The sequence below is a fragment of the Penaeus vannamei genome, chromosome 31 (genome assembly GCF_042767895.1).
Source record: "Penaeus vannamei isolate JL-2024 chromosome 31, ASM4276789v1, whole genome shotgun sequence".
NCBI classification, from domain to species: Eukaryota; Metazoa; Arthropoda; class Malacostraca; order Decapoda; family Penaeidae; genus Penaeus; species Penaeus vannamei.
This window is the reverse complement of record NC_091579.1, coordinates 5,825,378-5,845,377: the sequence shown is the minus strand read 5'-3', so window position 1 is coordinate 5,845,377 and position 20,000 is coordinate 5,825,378. Positions and strand designations below refer to the sequence as shown.

The 20,000-nt window shown below is 42.1% G+C and overlaps 1 protein-coding gene across 2 annotated transcripts in view; it reads left to right on the top strand.

The window, feature by feature from the left end:
* The window catches only part of hb (zinc finger protein hunchback), a 34,628-nt gene that overhangs the window by 6,289 nt on the left and 8,339 nt on the right, over positions 1-20,000 (top strand). Inside the window, exon 1 of one of the 2 annotated variants that reach the window (XM_027351302.2) lies at positions 17,609-17,689. The exons of the other annotated variant lie outside the window; for it this stretch is intronic. The gene's annotated coding sequence lies outside the window, so the exon portion shown is untranslated. Of the gene's footprint in view, positions 1-17,608; positions 17,690-20,000 lie in introns of those variants that run through there. 2 annotated transcript variants of the gene reach the window in all.

Sequence of the window (20,000 nt, the reverse complement as noted above, 5' to 3'; positions counted from 1 at the left end):
CGCAGAGAGTGAGCCTGCCCAGGTGTTGAGCGGGGGAGGGGAGGGGAGAGGGAGGGGGGAGAGGAGGGGGCGGATGCGGAATGTTTGCGCGTGCGTGGGGAGGGGTAGGTGGGTGGTGGGGGGGAGGGGAGGGGCGTGTGTGTGTGTGGGTGTGGGTGTGTGTGTGCGTGTGTGTGTGTGTGTGTGTGTGTATGTGTGTGTGTGTGTGTGTGTGTGTGTGTGTGTGTGTGTGTGTGTGTGTGTGTGTGTGTGTGTGTGTGTGTGTGTGCGTGTGCGTGCGCGTGCGTAGGCTTATTCCTAGGTGGCCATTTTCCCGCCGATTCCCTCGCCGTGTCAGTTATTAGTGTATTAAGTATAAAAAAGAAAGATAAAACTGCTATGCGACAAAGAATAATAAAATAAAGGCTATGTTCCGATCTCTTAAATATCTTAAATATCATCCACATGTATAGAATAATATCAAAACTATATGTAGCCTGTGATACATCATAGACTATAGGCCTATAATGATCATATGTATTGATAGATTATAAAATCAGAAAATATAGAATCCGTTGTATTCATAGTAAGATGATGCATTAATCCTATTTCTTCATTTCTTTTCCTCTCTCTCTCTCTTTCGTCTCTGTTCGTCGCGAGCGGTGGTGACCGGCTGCCGGGCGGGCTGGCGGGCGGCGGCGGCCTGGCTTCCCCCCGGCGCGTCACTCCCGCACGCGCGCGCACCTCCCCCCGCGCACCGCCACGTGCTCCTGGGGGCAAGAAGGGCACGTGCGAATCGGCGTTGACGGCGGCACAAAAATGGGCGGAGGTCGAGGTGTGTCGCGCGGGCGGGGATCATTTTATTCTTCATTTGCGTTTTATTTTGAGTTTTTTAATTTTTCATCTTTTTTTGGTATTTTTTTTATTCTATGAGGTGTGTTTTAATGCGGTTTGGGGTCTAATTGGAGGGTAATTTTGTAGTTGATATGTATATTTATATTATTTTGTGATGCAACATTTTCTTCTCCGAGGGATATCGACTATATTTATGCAATTCTCATCATTATTTACGTTAAAATATTCGCTTGCACATACATCTAATTATCTAAAATAAAATTGATATTCCAATAACCCCAAAGTGATGAAAATGCGTAGATGAAAATGAAAATAAAGAATAAAATATGTGCGTATCCCCTCCATGTCCGAGCGACGCCATATTGGTTTGCGCCTTTTAACCAGTCGAAGGAATTACAACTGCTCGCCCCCTCCCCCCCTCTCCCTTTCTCCCTCTTTCCCTCCCCTTTTAACCATTTTAACCACCCTTAATATTTATTATATTTTTTCTCCTTTCTTCCTCCCTCTCTCGCCCTCTTTTATTATGTGTGTCCCGTGCCCGCTGTCCTCGGAGTGTGCTCGCTACCTGGAAGCACGTGCGGGCGTGCGGGCGCGGATTTGGGAGCGTTTAGGGGTATGTGTCGGTGTGCTTGTGTGCGTTTATGTGTATGTGGGGATTTGTTGATGTTTTTGCGTGCGTTTCGGTGTGTGTGTGTTGTTTGCGTGCGTATGTGTGTGTGTTTAAGAGTATGTGTGTGTGTGTGTGCGCGCGTGCTTAAGAGTATGCGTGTGTATGAATATTTATGAATGTATGAACGCCATACGTGTGTGCCGATGTGCAAGGGAATATATTTTTTGCCCCCGCACATATGTGAACGTGCATGTATGTGCTCACAGACGCATGTAAACGCGTGTGTGCCGAACGTGCATCATTTCCCGCCATTTTCATCATCAGAACCTCAATTCCGTTGCATTTAAAAGGCCGTTCGATTGACCGCTGTGAAATTCGCCGGACAAACTCTTAATGGATCGATCCCGCTGCTAAATGCACGATGGCGATTTATTAATATAATTGATTGGGGATTAGAATGATGGATTGGGTCGGTGCTGATGCTAGAAGGTGAGGGGGGGAGGGGAGAAGGGGGGAGATGAGTATGACTCTCTCTCTCTCTCTCTCTCTCTCTCTCTCTCTCTCTCTCTCTCTCTCTCTCTCTCTCTCTCTCTCTCTCTCTCTCTCTCTCTCTCTCTCTCTCCATTTAGCTCTCTATCGTCTTCTTCCTTGATTTTCTGGCTGTTTCTATGTTTCTTTTTTTCCGATTTTCCTCTCTCTCTCTCTCTCTCTCTCTCTCTCTCTCTCTCTCTCTCTATATATATATATATATATATATATATATATATATATATATATATATTTATAGTTTTTTATCTCTTTTTCTCTCTTCCTCCTCTTCTCCCTCGCCCTCTCCGTCTCTCTCTCTCCCCCTCTCTTCTCTCCGTAATTTGCAGAGGGACACAAGAGCGAAGGAAAATTCAGCTAGGCCTATGTCTGCAGCGGGAGGGAGAGGGGGGGCAGCGGGAGGGAAGGGGGGGGAGAAAGGGCAACGGAGCGAAGGGGAAATAAAAGAGACGCAGACACAGAGAGAGAAATAGAAAAAGGAAAAACGGGAGGGGGAGGGAGAAGTAATCCAGCGACATGTGGCAACTCCGCGACCCCCGTTTTTAGACCCACATAAAAACACCCATTTATAGCACGTGCCCGGAGAACCCCGATAGAGTGAACCCTATTTTTCCCACATCCATACATCTCTCTCTCTCTCTCTCCCTCTCTTTCTCTCTCTCTCATTCTTTCTTTCTCTCTTTCTCACGCTCCGTCCCTCCCTCCTTTTCTACGTCACAAAAGATGTAATACCTTTTTTCTTCCCAAAACCCCCCTTATTTTAACCGTACAGGGGGGTAAAAAATATATTTAAAAAGGGGGCTTTTTGCCCGATGTAACTTAGGGTAATCCACGGAGGGAAAAAAATGGAGGATAAAAAGGGAAAATGGAAGAAAAAAAAAGTTAGTGAAATGCATGTATGAATGTAGTAGTTTTTAGGGGTGAGGATGGGGGGAGGGGTGGGGAGAAGGGGAGAGGGGGATGGGGAGGAGGGAGAGGGGGGGAAGGGGAGAGTCCCATAAAGGGGGATTGGCGCTTGGGGATAGGTTAAGGGAGGGGGGCGGGGAAGGGGGGGAGGAAGAGAAGGAATAAAGGGGGAGAGAAGGAAGAGGGGGAGGAGGAGGGTTGGGGAGAGGGGAAGGAGTGGGCGGGGGTGAGCTGGTCGCGGGCGTCATAACGTATGTTTATGGCTCGGGCGGGACACGCCTCCGGCCTATTCGGACGCCCATGCTTGCACGCCCGAACATCGCGCGGGGATCAGGCTGGGGGACGCCCTCGCTCTCTCTCTCTCTCTCTCTCTCTCTCTCTCTCTCTCTCTCTCTCTCTCTCTCTCTCTCTCTCTCTCTCTCTCTCTCTCACACTCGCCTCTCTCTCTCTCTCTCTCTCTCTCTCTCTCTCTCTCTCTCTCTCTCTCTCTCTCTCTCTCTCTCTCTCTCTCTCTTTCACACTCGCTCTCTCTCTCTCTCTCTCTCTCTCTCTCTCTCTCTCTCTCTCTCTCTCTCTCTCTCTCTCTCTCTCTCTCTCTCTCTCTCTCTCTCTTCTTTCTTTCTTCACTCACGTTTTGTGTGTGTGTGTGTGTGTGTGTGTGTGTGTGTGTGTGTGTGTGTGTGTGTGTGTGTGTGTGTGCGTGTGTGTGTGTGTGTGTGTATGTGTGTGTGTGTGTGCGTGTGTGCGTGTGTGTGTGTGTGCACGCGCGCATGTATATGTTGAGCCCCGCCTCTTGACAAGTTAAATGGCGCAAAAACACATTTATCCTTCCTCATAAATATTTACGGGCTTACCGAATATCACCTCTGACGTCTATTTACATTTTTCTTTTTCTTTTTTTTTTCTTTATTCTCATTACCATCATAATAAGGATCGCGGTTTCCTGAATTAGCTGTCCGCGTCTCTCACAAAGGCAATGTTGACGAATGCTCGAGATCAGAAATGAAAATGGCGGATTGCGTGTCTTCCGTTGCGCTTGTATTTGCTGTTGTTTTTCGGGAATATTTGTTGGTTTTCTCGAATCTAAAGTTATTAGTATTATTATTATTGTTAGTAGTAGTAGTAGTAGTAGTAGTAGTATTGTCGGTATCGCTACAGCTAAAACTACAAAACTACGACAGCTTTCTAGCTTATATTGCCGTTATCATCATTGTTAATTTATACACAATTAGTATTTTTAAGAGTGATAAGTGTATTAGTGATAGTTGTAGTAGTTACCGTAGCATGTTGTTATATATTTTTGCTTCCATTTTTGAAAGCAGCAATGTCATTTTTTTGCTGTTGTTGTTTTCCTTACAATCGTGGTGGGGGGTCGAAGCCAAGGTCGTTTTTTACATATTCGAAATGTTGTTGATGTTTACGGATAGTGTTGTCTTGTTTTTGTTTTGTTTTTTTGTTTATATTTACAGTCATCCGTTCTTCTTAATTTGGCAATACCGTTTATCGTTGTTGTTTTTTTTTCTCGTCATCTTTATCATGATTTTGATGTGACATTTATTGGTCCTGTTTTTCGTCAGGGTGAGTTTTCACCGAGTGTGACCGAGTGATGATGACGATAAAGAAATGATAATAAGTAGAATGACGATAAAGAAATGATAATAAGTAAAATGACGATAAAGAAATGATAATAAGTAGAATGACGATAAAGAAATGATAATAAGTAGAATGGCGATAAAGAAATGGTAATACGTAGAATGACGATAAATAACTGATAATAAGTAGAATGACGATAAATAACTGATAATAAGTAAGTGGTGATAAGAACAATGATATTGACAATTATAATAACAATGATATTTATGAATATAATTAAACCACATAAAAATATAACGAATACATAGCCAAATAAAACAACAAATAACAAATTCCTAAAACAAAAGAACGTCGACACGGGGGAGAGAAAATTATATTAGCAAAGGAAAAAATAAATGAAGAGAGAGAGAGAGAGAGCGAGAGAGAGAGAGAGAGAGAGAGAGAGAGAGAGAGAGAGAGAGAGAGAGGGAGGGAGGGAAGAGGAGGAGAAGAGAGGGGGGGCGGCGTTCCCTTCCTTCGTTTCGCTATTTCTTCGTCTTTCGTCTACGTTTTCTTCTTGTCTTTTGTGAGAGCGTTCTGATCGTTTTAATTTTATTTTTCATCATTATCACTTTATCAAATACTATATATGATTTTAATTATATCATTAGTATTAGTATTATGATCATTATCATTACCATGATCATTATGTTTTTCATCGTCATTTTTATTATCACTACTATTATTATTTTTATTATTATCATCATTATTTACATTATTATTTTCATCATTATTTACATTATTATTATCATCATCATTATCACCCAACACCATCGTTATCAACTACTATTTCATTGTTTTCATTATCATTATTTTTTACCTTATCATCATCATTATCACCCAACACCATCTTTATCACGTTTCTTCACCCTGTTTTTGAAAGAAGACGGGAAGGAGGGGACAAGATTAAGACCTAATCAGAGACGGTCTTAGGAGATATACCTGAAGTTCTGAAGGAGGACAGAAAGAGGAGAAAGAAGGAGGGAGGAAGGAAGAAGAAGAAGAAAAGGAAAAAAAATAGGGGAGAGGAGGAGTTCGTAGTGATAATTATGATAAATAAGAATAAATAAGAGGAGTGCGTAGTGATAATTACGGTAAATAAATAAGGATAAATAAAGGAGGAGGGGATCATAGCGATAATTACGATAAATAGATAAAAATAAACAAGAAGAGATCATAGTGATAATTACGACAAATAAACAAGAATAAACAAGAAGAAGAGATCATAGTGATAACTACGATAAATAAATAATAATAAATAAATGAATATAATAAATAAATAGATAGACAAATAGCAGTTTCTTAAATAAGGAAGGACTCGTGACAGGAGCGACGCCACCGAAGGTCCCACTAACAAAAATAACAACAAAAGCAGAAACAAAGACAACAAAGAAACGTGACGTATGGCTCCGATAAGCCCGTAACTAATAAGTTTTATTTGCTTTTGCGGAAAAGAACGTGAGGAAAATAGGCCTAAGAGAGAGAGAGAGAGAAAGAGAGGGAGGAAGGGAGGGAGGGAGAGAGAGAGGGAGGGAGGGAGAAAGAGAGAGAGGGAGGGAGAGAGAAAGAGAGAGAGAGGGAGGGAGGGAGGGAGAGAAAAAAGAGAAAGAGAGAAAGAAAAGAAACAGGAGGAGAAAGATAAAGAAAGATTTAGAGAGAGAACTGAAGGAGGAAGAGAAAATGAGCGATGGAGAGAGAGAGAGAGAGAGAGAGAGAGAGAGAGAGAGAGAGAGAGAGAGAGAGAGAGAGAGAGAGAGAGAGAGAGAGAGAGAGAAAGAGAAAAGGAAGATTACAAAAACACATGAAGTAATACATACACATACACGTATATCTGCAAATGTATCTTTATTTCTGTAGATGAAGAGGAGTTGTGGGCCGGGGGAGCTGAGGGGGAGGGGGAAGGGGGAGGGGGGCGACGAAATAGGGAAACCGGGAAGAAAGGAGACGGAAGGGGGGGGAGGGAATAGGGGAAGAAGGAGGAGGAGGAGGAGGGAGGAGGGGGCGAAGGGGGGGCGACAACGGGAAAAAGAGGGAGGAGGGGAGGGAAAGCAATGGAAAAGGGAGAGAGAGAGGGAGGAGGAGGGGGCAGAGGGGAGGGGATGAAGGCGGGGGAGAGAGAGAGAGAGAGACAGGGGATAAGGGGGGTATGGGGAGGAGGGAGGAGGGAGGGGAGGGGGGGTGGTGACGCCGATGGTCCATAGGATTAAATGGAAGCCAGGAGGGGGCAAGTAGCGAGGGGTTGCCACTTACCAATTATCGAATCCTTATTTCGGTAGAGGGGAATGAAGGGGAAGAGACGAAGGAATAAGAGGAGAAAACGAAGGAGATAGAGCAAGGGGAAGGAAGAAGAGAAGAGAAAGGAACACGAGGAAGAGAAAGAAAGTACAGGTGATTGCCGTAGAAGACATAAAAGGAGATGGAATAAAACAGAAGGAAATAGAAAGAGGAAAAGGATGAGAAAGAGAGGGAGAATAAAACAGAAAGAAATAGAAAAAAAGGAAAAGGAGGAGAGAAAGAGAGGAGAGAAAAAAACAGAAAGAAATAGAAAAAAAAGGAAAAGGAGGAGAAAGAGAGGGAGAATAAAACAAAAGAGAGGGGAATAAAACAGAAAGAAATAGAAAGGAGGAATAGGAGGAGAAAGAGAAGGAGGGGGGGAATTCGCTCTTAAAATTGATCGCATATTATTCCCGATGTTAACTAACCTTGACGTAATTGGGTTTTGCGTTATTATTTCCACAGCGAGGGGAGGATTTGCAGCGCGGATGAGGGGAGAGAGAGAGAGAGAAATAAAGAGAGAGGCAGAGACAGAAAGAGAGAGAGAGAGAGATAAAGAGAGAGGCAGAGACAGAAAGAGAGAGGCAGAGACAGAAAGAGAGAGGTAGAGACAGAAAGAAAGAGGCAGAGACAGAAAGAGAGAGAGAGAGAGAGGCAGAGAGAAACAGAGAGAAAAAGAGAGAGACAGAGAGATAAAGAGAGAGACAGAGACAAAGAGAAAGAGAGAGAGAGAGACCAATAATGGAAGAAACAGAGACTGAGAGAAAAGAGAAAAGAGCGTAAAATGCAGCTCACGAATAGATTTTTTTTTTTAAATGGAATAAAACACCGAGAACACAACTAACAGACGAATTAGAAACAAAGAAACGCTAAGAAAAAAGAAGAAAATTCGAGAAACAAAACGAGCAACAGCCCCTTCTCAGCCAATCAGAAAGTGCAATTACAAAAAATAAGGAGAGTGAGAGAAAGAAAGAGAGAGAGATAGAGGGGGGGAGGAAGGAGAGAGAGAGAGAGGGGAGAGAGAGGGAGAGAGAGGGGGCGGGGGGTGGGGAGGAAGGAGGGAGAGGGAGTGGCCGAGGGGAGAGCATTGTGCTGCCATCTATATTTCATTTCAAGTACCGCCATGTTGCCTAGATGGCGCTTTGCTTGTTGCCGATTTCCGCGCCATTTTTAAAGGCTTTTTGGGTGTTGCTGAGGGTGTTATTATTTTGTATGTATGCATATATATATATATAAATATATATATATATATATATATATATATATATATATGTGTGTGTGTGTGTGTGTGTGTGTGTATATATATATATATTTATGAATATATATAAATGTATATATATGTATATATAAATATATATATGTATATATATGTATCTATATGTATATATATATGTATATATAATATATATATAATGTATATATATATGTATATATATGTATATATATATATGCATATATATATATATATATATATATATATATATATATATATATATATATATATATATATATATATATATACATACATATGCACATACATTTTTGTATATATATATATATATATATATATATATATATATATATATATATATATATATATATATATATATATATATGTATATATATATATATATGTATATATATATATATGTATATATATATATATATATATATATATATATATATATATATATATATATATATATATATGCATCACATGTATGTGTTTGTATGCCCAAAGAGGAAACAAAATGGCGCCGACTGAGAAGAACAAAATACACAAAAAGGTCTTTGACTTAAGGTGACCACTGTATCCAAAAAAGAGGAAGGGGAGGGCGGGGGCGGGGAGGGGAAGAGGGGAGGGCGGGGGGCGGGGAGGGGAAGAGGGGAGAGGGGAAGGCACAGCAATTCCTTGTGGCCAAAACCAAAGACGTCTTCTCAATCAAGGGAATTAAATAGCGCGAGGGAGAAGACTTGGAATCCATTTGTAGAGTGTTGGATCCGCTTCTCCGTCCATCTCCCGATACTCACTTGTTTCTTTTCGATCATTTATAGTGGGTACGTGTGTTTATACTTTATTGTGGCATTTATAGTTTTCTCCTCTCCCGCTCTTGCTCTCTGATGGATATATAATTAATCTAAATAATCTATTTAGTGGAATTATTAAGTTTATTGTTGTTTTAAGAAGGGTGGGATGATTGAAGATATAATGGTTTGGTTTCAGTTTTAGGCTTATATGGCAGAAAGGAAGAGGTTTTTTTAATTATTAATAAACAGAACTGGATCATTCGTAAAAGGCGATTCCAATTCCGTTATTTAGTTAATTCCGTAAGTTTAGAATCATTTTTCGTTCTTCTCTTCTTTATATCGTTTTTATTTCTTTATTCTCTCTCTTTCTTGACTCCTTTTTGTTCCTCCTCTTCTTTGTATTGTTTATTTCTTTGTTTTCTCTCTTTCATGCCTCCTTTTCGTTCCTCCACTCACTCTTTCATCCTTCTCTTCCCACCTCCTTTATTCCCTCCACTTACTTACGGAAAACACCTTATTTTCGATCGCTCTCTGGCATTAGGAGTGAGTCGAGATAATGATAAAAGGTAGGCATCATTTTCTTCATCATCATCATCGCTATCTTCTCCTTCTCCATTTTTCTTATTCTTATTCTTATTCCTCTTCTTTGTTTGGTGTAAATATTTTGTTTTGTTTTCGTTCCTTTGCTTCTGTTTCCCTCGTTTTCTATGTCTTTTCTCTGCTTTATGTTTTCCCCTTCTTTCTTCTTTCCTTATTTTCCTTTTTCCCTTCTCCTCCTTTCTCTTTTCCATTCTAGCTTTCGGTTTCGCCTCTCTCTCTCTCTCTCTCTCTCTCTCTCTCTCTCTCTCTCTCTCTCTCTCTCTCTCTCTCTCTCTCTCTCTCTCTCTCTCTCTCTCTCTCTCTCTCTCTCTCTCTATTTATCTCTTTCTCCCTTCCCCTCTTCCTCGTCCTCTCTCTCTCCCTCTCCTTCCAATCTTCCTTTCTCTTCCTCCCTTCCCCTCTTCCTCGTCCTCTCTTCCCTCTCTCCCTCTCTCCCTCTCCTTCCAATCTTCCTTTCTCTTCCTCCCTTCCCCTCTTCCTCGTCCTCTCTCCCCTCTCTCCCTCTCCTTCCAATCTTCTTTTCCCTTCCTCCCTTTCCCTCTTCCTCTTTCTCCCTCTCCTTCCACCTTCATTTTCTCTTCCTCCCTTCCTCCCTTCCCCTCTTCCCCTCTTCCCCTCTTCCTCGTCCTCTCTCCCCTCTCTCCCCTCCCCCACCACCGTCCGGCATTTTTGGTCAGCACGAATAAGTAGGTTTTGATGTATCCATGACAACAGATGCAGAATAATTGCATTTGACGTACGAAGAGGGGAGGAAAGAAGAGGGGAAGGGGAGGGGAAGGAGAGGGGGGAGGGCGAGAGATGTAGAGAGAGGAGCGGGGGGTCGGGTGGTGGGGGGGGGGAGGAGGTAGAGACTTGAATTACCAATGGGAGATAGGGGGGAGAAGGTGAAGAGGTGTGAGGGAGGGGAGGGGAGAATGAGAGGGGAGGAGCTAAGGGTCGAGAGAGAGAGAGAAGTTCAGATGTAGGGGGATTATTCCACATATTTGAAGCAGGGGTTCGTGTGGGGCGCGCGTTCACTGTTCTCCCTCTTTCCTCTCTTTTCAGCTCACTCTCAGCTGCTCTCGCTGTCTCTTTCTTCCGTCTCTCGCTGTCTCTCTCTCTCTCTCTCTCTCGTCTCTCTCTCTCTCTCTCCGCTCTCTCTCTGCTCTCGCTCTCTCTCTGCCTCTCTCTCGCTCTCTCTCTCTCTCTCTCTCTCTCTCTCTCTCTCTCTCTCTCTCTCTCTCTCTCTCTCTTTCTCTCTTTCTCTCTCTCTCTCTTTGTCTCTGCCTCGAAGTGTGGCTCTCTTCGTCTGTCCGTTTGTGTGCGTATATGTATGTATGAGCGTATTTACGTATATATGTATTTATGTATTTATACGTACATATGTACGTATATGTACAGTATATATATACATAATTATGTGTGTGTGTGTGTCTGTGTCTGTGTCTATATGTGTGTGTGTGTCTGTGTCTATGTGTGTGTGTGTGTGTGTGTGTGTCTATGTAATTTTGAAAATTATGACACAAAGAGAAGTGTAATGAAGATACGAATGGTCAATTTAAGGGTGTCCGCTATAACAAAGACGTAATAGGTCGCAGCGTAACGTCAACCACAAACAAGTCAGATGAATCAACCACAACAACCACAGCAACTTTTATCTCAGGTCGGTTTCCAAAGAGATTTATCCGGGAGGGAAAGATGGCGCGGTTCGGATCGGTCGCCATATCTCCATTTTACCTCCGAGAGTAAATAAACACTTGGGTTTGCCTTATTACGTGCCTCCCTCCTCCTCTCCTCCCCCCTCCCCTCTCTCTCTCTTCCTCCCCTGCTCCCCCTCTCCGCTTCTTGCCCTATCTCCCCTTCTCCACTCCTCCTTCCCTCTCTCTCTCAACTCCTGCACCTCTCTCCTCTCCTCTCCTCTCTCCCTCTCTCCTCTCAACTCCTGCTCTCCTCTCCCCCTCTCTCCCTTCTCTGTCCTCCTCTCCCCTCTCTGCTCTTCTCCCCTCCCCCCCTCTCTGCTTTCTCCTCTCTCCCCGTCTCCCCTCTTTCCACTTCCATAATCTCTCTCTCCTTTATACGTGTTTGCTCTCTCTCGCGGTCTCTCACTTTTATCTTTTCTTCTTTCTTCATGTCCCTTCTTTCATCCTCTATTCATTTATCATCCTCATCCTTGTCTTTCTCCTCGTTCTCTTTCTCCTTCGTTCTTCTTTGTCTTCTTATTCTCCTTCCCCTCCCTCTCCTCCTTTTCTTCTTACTTTTTTTTTTTGTTCTTCTTCTTCTTCTTCTTCTTCTTCTTCTTCTTCTTCTTCTTCTTCTTCGCTTTAGCTGTACCTTCTGTTCTTCTTCTTCTTCCTTCTTCTTCTCCTTCTCCTTCTCCTTCTCCTTCTCCTTCTCCTCCTTCCTCTTCCTCTTCCTCCTCCTCCTCCTCCTCCTCCTCCTCCTCCTCCTCCTCCTCCACCACCACCTGTTGATACGCCAGACAGGGACCCCAAAAAATAGTAGGAAAATAATAAACCGAAAGAAACTAATCCAAAGAAAAGTGAGATAATCCAGAAAATAAAACAAGACCTAAATGAGAGAAAATAGATACACCAAAAAGCCAAAAAAAATAAAGAAAGAAAACCGAAGACAGCAGAAGGAAAAGCGACCGAGGTTAAATCTATTCCCCCGGCCATGAATTTATCTCTCATTTATTACTTTATCTCTCGTATTTGCTCTTCGATAGCGAATTTGACCGAGGTGCGCTGATAGGACTTATGTTTGTCCGCGGGTTCGTAAATACGGCGACTTGGTTACAGCGGCCGGTCTCCATAGAAGCGAGGTCTTCAGCACTCGTGGTTCTGGAAGCTTCTCCCGCGCTGACGTCGAGTTCTTTTTGTTTTTGTTTTTCCCCTTTTCTTGTTTTATTTTTATGAAAATGGTTGTATGGATTGGTCGATATTTACTTTGTTTATTTATTGGTTTATGGGAATGTTTTTTTTCAGTTTTTTTTTAAATTAATTTTGGGGGATTTATAAGATTTATAAGGGATACAAAATTGTTGTTGTTTATTCAACACGTGTGGTTCTGCGATCACCAACCCCGTACGCCATTTTGTTATGATTTCCTTATTGAAAATGCAAGTTTCGCACATCCCTCTATCCATCTATCCATCTCACCGTCTCTATCCCTCCCGTTTTTCCCTCTATCTACGAAATAAACAGAGCTTTAAACCGCCTGACAATCCGACTAGGCCATATAACAAGGATTCGCTAGTTCCACTTAATCCTTCGGTTAAACAACATACTTTCCTTCTAGGTAGTTCGCCCTTTATTCCTTTCTTCTTGGTTCTCTCTTTTTCGTTTATTGGTCTGTTGGGCTTCTTCCTTTGGCTGTTGTTGTTTTCAGAATTCTTCGGATTTTGGTTGGGTTATTTTTCTTTTGTCGTTCTTCTCTCTCTCTCTTTCTGTCTGTCTCTGTGTGTCTGTCTCTCTCTTTCTCTCTGTCTCTGTCTGTCTCTCTCTCTATCTGCCTTTGTCTCTCTCTGTCTATCTATCTTTCTCTCTCTTTCTCTCTCTCTCTCTTTTTCTCTCCCTCCCACCTCCTCCTTGGTTTCCTTTTCTCTCTCCTATTTCTCCTCCCTTCTCCTTCTCCTCCCCCCTTCTTCCCTTCTCTTTCTCCTCCCTTCTCTTTCTAATCATCTCTTTCTCTCCTCCTCCTTCTCTTCCTTCCAATCTCTTCATCCTCCATTCCTCCATTCCTCCATTCCCCACTTTTCTTCTCCGCCTCTGCTTCCCGTTCATAAACCCGGTTTGTCTCTCACACTCCCGCAATTTGTTAAACCCGGCCTCTTAATCCACAATCCGTTACGTTGTTTGTCGGTAAAGAAAAGGGGGGGAGGAGGAGGAGGAGGAGAAAGGGAGGGAGGAGGGGAGGGGGACAGGAGTGGAGGGAGGAAGGAGGAGGCATCATGGGGATAGGGTGGGTTGGGTGGAGTGGGTGGGGGGTTATCCTTCGCCCAGTTCGACCTAGTTAACCTGTCAGAGGTCGACGACGACTCCAGGCGAGAGTCAGGTGGTTTCCCCCTCCCCCACCCTCTCCCTCTCCCTCCCTGCCTCCACCTCCCTCTCTCGCTTCTTCCTCTTCCCTCAGTCACTCTCCCTGCTTCCCCTACCAATGGTTCTTTTTCCGTCTTCTGACATCCTGCTTCTCTTCTTCTTTATTCTATTCTCTCTTCGTTTTCTTCTTCTTCCTCAATTCTCTTTTTCTCTCTTCTCTTCCTTCGTATTCTATTTTTCTCTCTTCGTTCTTCTTCCTTTCCTCCTCTTCCTCTTCCTTTTCCTTCTCTTCCTCTCCCTTCGCATTATATTCTTCACTCTTCGTTCTGCTCCTTTCCTCTCTTCTTCCTCCTTCTCTGTCTTCCTTCTTTTCTCGCTTCCTTTCTTCTTTCTCCCTTCTTCTTTAGCCTATGCTTTTCTTTTTCTTCTTTCCACGGTCCGACCTTGTTCCGGGAGGTGGGGGGGAGGGGGGAGGGGGGGAAGGGGGATGGGGTTGTTGAAGGGAAACAGCCCACTGTAACTACCCCCCTCCCCCCTCTCCCCCCCTCGAGCCCCCCAAGCACCCCCGGTAAGGACACTGACGAGCGAGTTTCGGTCTTATGGCCCACGAGCGTAAAAATTAAAATAAGATCGAGAATATATTTTAGAGAGCGTTAAAGTGAAAGCCAAAGAAAACTTACGAAGGTTTAAAGATCGCATACTTTATATACTTAACGTGTGAATATCAAAAGGAACTAGAAAAAATAAATAAATAAACAATAGATATTATAAAGACAACCAAAAAAACAAGCCACAACCCTTTTACCATCCGTTTATAAGTCTCATTTTCCAATCCTTATGTAACTTTCCCAGCGTTTAACGTCACGGCAAAATCGCGGTCGCTCATTGGCCAATTCGCTTACCCCCCCCCCTCCCCCCCCGCCTCCATCGGACGCTCTCATTGGCTGGATGTCGACCGTGGAAAGTAGGTCATAACAGGTGATCAGAGAGAGAGAGAGAGAGAGAGAGAGAGAGAGAGAGAGAGAGAGAGAGAGAGAGAGAGAGAGAGAGAGAGAGAGAGAGAGAGAGAAGACAGACAGACAGACCGATAAACAGCTAGAAACGCCGATAATCAGACAGAAGCAAAGACAGGATCAGAAGCGGAGAAGAGCAATGCAGACAGTAAAAAGAGAAAATTAGGATACGAACGATAAACGAAAGAAAAAACAACCGGGGAGAGAGAGAGAGAGAGAGAGAGAGAGATTCCGAAGCCCGGCGCTCGCTATCAAGGGTAACTTTTTCCTTGAATTCCATTTCCTCAGCCGCTCCTTGAAGATCCAGATGACTAACAGATACACCAAATGCCGCGCGCTTCCTTCTTTATAAATATTAGTAGGGCACAGCGCGTCGAAGGATTTTCCCGCCAATTTGTTGCGCATGGCGATCGTCATTCGTCGTCGATTCTCTCTTTACTAATTTATCTACTGTTCTATCAGTTTATGACCATCTGTTTGATGTATATTTATTATTGATTATATCCTTGCTTATTTATCTATTGTTCTAGTAGCGTATGGCTATCTTGTTTTATATATTTATAATTAATTCTATCCACGCTGATTTATCAATTGTACTATCAGTATATGCCTATCTGTTTGTTATATATTTATCATTCGTGGTATGTCTATTCAGTATTTTCTTATCTGTTTATTTCAGGTCAGGTTAGGGAGCATAGCGATATGCATTTGTAGTCAGGTATAACTTATCATATACCCCTTTCTTTTCGCACGGACCCAAGGGAAAATCTTTCCCACCCTTTTCCACCTGATGTTTTTACGTCATGTTAGGTAAACCGAAAGGGGTTTATTGGTCGATTGTTTACGTGGGTTGTTTACATGTCCCATCCCTTCCCTCCCCCCCCCTTCCCCTCGACCCATCCCCCCCTATTACCTTTATCCTTTCCCTCCCCCTGTTACCTGTACCCCCCTCCCTCCCCCCTTCACCCTTCTACCTGCCTAAAGTCACTTGACTGAAGAGTTGACACTTCGTCGGTTCTTCAAGTTTATTTATTAAAGGCGGTTGGGTTATTTATTTATTTTTCAACCGTCAGAGATATATGAATAATGAAGGGACGTTATAAGTCATAAGTTTAGAACAATTTTTCTCAAGACTGAAGAGGAAATAAAAATTATTTTAGGTACGTAGGGCTCGAGTTGGGGAAAATGTTTTACCTCCGTTATTCACTTGACCTGGAACTCATCTTTTTATTTCATTTTATCAGAACTGCATTTACCCGACGAATGTAAAACCAGATATATATAAAATTACGTCAACACACATCAAATTTAAAGTAAATTAGGAATATTAAACTGATTTTTCTTTCTTTCTTTCTCTCCTTCTTTCTTTATCAACCACCTCCTTCTTTACCGAGACTCTTGTAAATTATTCGCATTCGTAACAAACCACGAACAGAATGGAATTAACTTTGTCGACCTCGTAAAATTCTTCCTGAAGCTGGAGAGAATTTTTGCATTATATCCCTGAAGTCTGAATTCTTAGACCCAGAGATCACGGTCTTTAAAAAAAATAGTGGGAGGAGGAAGGGAGAAGAAGTAGAAAAAAGGGAATGAAGAACAAGGCAGAATAAACGAAAACAAAGAAATAAAAATAGGATAAAATCGCAAAATATGTTTTCATTTTTCTCTCTCGAAATGCTGATTAACGAGATTTTTTTTCGGAGGAAGGGAGAAGAAGTAGAAAAAAGGAATGAAGAACAAGGCAGAATAAACGAAAACAAAAAAAAATAGGAAAATGACAAAATATGTTGATTTTTTTCTCTCGAAATGCTCATTAACGAGGATTTTTTTTCGGAGGAAGGGAGAAGAAGTAGAAAAAGGAATGAAGAACAAGGCAGAATAAACGAAAACAAAAAAAATAGGATAAAATGACAAAATATGTTGATTTTTTTTTCTCTTGAAATGCTCATTAACGAGAATTTTTTTTCGGAGGAAGGGAGAAGAAGTAGAAAAGGGAATGAAGAACAAGACAGAATAAACGAAAACAAAGAAAAAAGGAAAATGACAAAATATGTTGATTTTTTTCTCTCGAAATGCTCATTAACGAGAATTTTTTTCGGAGGAAAGGGAGAAGAAGTAGAAAAAGGAATGAAGAACAAGGCGGAATAAACGAAAACAAGAAATGAAAATAGGATAAAATGACAAAATATATTTTCGTTTTTTTTCTCTCTCGAAATGCTCATTAACGAGAATTTTTCTTTTTTCCTTTCCTTTCCTTCGTGTCGCTTTTTGACTTATCTTTCAGAAATACCTGTTCCTTCTGCCTCCCTTCCCCCCTCCCCCCCCCTCCCCCCCCCCCATCCTCTGGTATCGGGAAATACCTTTCCAACCGAAAGCTTCACAACAGGTGGATTATTTTCCCTTCGCGAAACTAGGTCAAGTAAAGTCGACAAGGAGAAGGGGGGGAGGAGGGAAAAGGGGGGGAGAGGGGAGGGGGGAGGGGGAAGGGTAAGGAAAAGGAGGGTAAATCGGGGGGGGGTGATAGAAAGGTAGGTTAAGGGGTGGAGGGAGGAGGGGGGAGGGGGAAGGAGAAGCTGTTACTAGCCTATGGTAAAAGGAGGGAAAAGGGGGAGGGGGAGGAGGAAAGGAGTGGGGGGGAGGAAGGGAGGAGGGTGTGTGAAAGGCATATCCAGTGAGAGAAGAGAGGAGTAAGGAGGAGGAGGAGGAGAAGGAGGGAGGCGGTGAAGGGGCAGGGGGAGGGTGAGGTACGCAAAAGGGGTTAGTAGGGAATTGTTAAAAGAGAGGGGGGGAAGGGGTAGTGGTGGTGGGGGGAAGGGATAACTGACACGGAGGGGGGGTAGGGGGTAGGGTTAGGAAGGGGTGGAGGGTGGGAGGAGGGGGGGTAGGAGGCGTAGTTACAACAGGTGAGGTAACTGGCGAGGACAGTTAGTCTTCCTGGTGACTGTGCGGAGGAAAGTCGTCTCGGCATCACAAGAGAAAAGGAAAAAGAAAAGGAAAAAAAAGGAATTTTCGGAATTTCGAGCCTGTGCTTTCGTGCTTTCGAAGGAAAAAGGAAAAAAAGAAAAGGATTTTAGTGCGAGTTTCCTTCTTTTTTTTTTTTGAAAAGTGTATTTTTTTTATATACTTTGGTTTGGAATCAAATTTGTGAACTTTGTGAATTTTGTTTCGATTTTCATATTTTTGGAAATGATGAAGTGACGTATTTTGGAGACTTTATATATTTTAATGCGGTAAGTTATTTTTATTTTGAGTTTTTTCCTTATAACTGGTGTTGATTTCAATTAGAATAGAAATTAAATAGATTTTGGATTGAACATTTATTTAATAGAAATAGATTTAAAGATGTGTTCAAGGCTATTTCATTGATAATTAAATGAAAAATGAAAATTATTTTGTCTATAATTAATGGAAATGGTAGAAAAAATATATGATACAGTTTCCTTTAATAATCAAATTATAGAGAAGCTTTTGACGGTATTTTATTTCATTTTCATTATTTTTATCTATTTTTTATTTCTATTTTTCTTTTAATTTTACATTCTGAAAGTATCGGGTTTTAACTATGAGTGAATATTATTAATAAAAAGAAGTTTCTGTCGTACGGTATTACGAAGTGAAGTTTATTTCAAAGTAAACATATTTGGTGAAAATGAGGAGATTGTATTTAAAACAAATTTAATCATTTGGGCGAAATCATGAGTTTCGAATAACAATAATTTAGATGGTAATTGTAATTGTAATTGTAATTTAGATGGTAATTTTCCCAAGTAACCCAAGTTTTCCCCGAGACTGTGCTTCCCTCTCTCTCTATCTATCTCTTTCTCTCTCTCTCTCACTATCTATATATCTATATTTCTATCTATCTCTCTCTTTCTCCTCTATCTATCTATCTGTCTATCTCTTTCTCTCTCTCTCTCTCTCTCTCTCTCTCTCTCTCTCTCTCTCTCTCTCTCTCTCTCTCTCTCTCTCTCTCTCTCTCTCTCTCTTTCTCTTTCTCTTTCTCTTTCTCTCTATTTCTATCTAATACACACACACACCCTTATCTCTCTCTCTCTCTCTCCTTCTCTCTCTCTCTCTCTCTCTCTCTCTCTCTCTCTCTCTCTCTCTCTCTCTCTCTCTCTCTCTCTATATATATATATATATATATATATATATATATATATATATATATATATATATATATATATACACACATCCATACATAATACATACATACACATACCTATATATATTATATCGTATATCTATGTATAATCTTATATCTTAAATATATATATATATATATATATATATATATATATATATATATATCTTACATATAAGATTATACAGACAGATAGACGTGCATAGATCCCCCCCTTCCCCCTCCCCCCTCTGCGGATCTATATATAATCTAATATCTTACATATCTATCTATCTATATATATATATATATATATATATATATATATATCATAGATATAAGATTTTACAGACAGATAGACATGCATAGACCCCCCCCCCTTCCCCCCTTCCCCCCCTCTGCGGATCACTCGGTTCGGCAGCATTTCGAACACCAGGCGGAAGCGATTCTGTTTCGCAAACGGACGCGGCCAACTCCAGGGGCTTCTTCTCGCTGTGTTTTATAGTTTCTCATTTATTGCTCTCATCTCTTCGTTTTTGTTATTGTCGGTTTTTTTTTTAGGTTGGGGTGGTTGTGTGGTTGTTTTTTGTTGTGTTTGGGGGGGGGGAGTTTTGTGGTTGTTTTTGGAGGGGAGTTTTGTTTGTTTTTTATTTTGCTTTTGTTTGTTTTCTCTCGGTGGTGGTGTTGTTGTTTTTTTGTTTTGTCTTTCTTCTTTGTCGAGATTTTTGGTATTCGTTTTTTGCTTTGATTTTGTTGTCTCGTTATCTCCCCGTTATTCTCACTCGTTATTCTCTCCTCTTCCCCTGCTCCTCCCCTTCGTCTTCCTCTTCCTCCTCCTCCTTTTTCATCCTCATCCTCATCCTCATCCTTTTTCCTCCTCCTTCCTCCCCCTCCTCCTCATCCTTTTTCCTCCTCATCCTCCTTTCTCCTTCTCCCTCCTCCTTTTTCCTCCTCCTCCTCCTCCTCCCTCCTCCTTTTTCCTCCTCATCCTCCTCCCTCCTCCTCCTCCCTCCTCCTCCTCCGGTGCATTTCCCGTTCGCCCCGACTCTCTCGCAGGCGAAAAAAAGGGAAGAAATATTCAATAAAGACCGATAATGTCGACAGATCAATTTCAGAGAATCGGAGCCGAAAGGGAAATGGGGAATCGCTTAGTCACCAACGTGTTCGTGTGAAGACTGCGATGCACACACACACACACACACACACGCACACGCACACGCACACGCACACGCACACGCACATAAATATATATACAGGGGGGTCACCAACGTGTTCGTTTTAAGACTGCGATATACACACGCACACACACATACACACACACACACACACACATACATACATACATATACAGGGGGTCCTCGGTTTACGATGATCTCGACTTACAGCGTTTGATGGACACACTAGAAATCATGTACAGT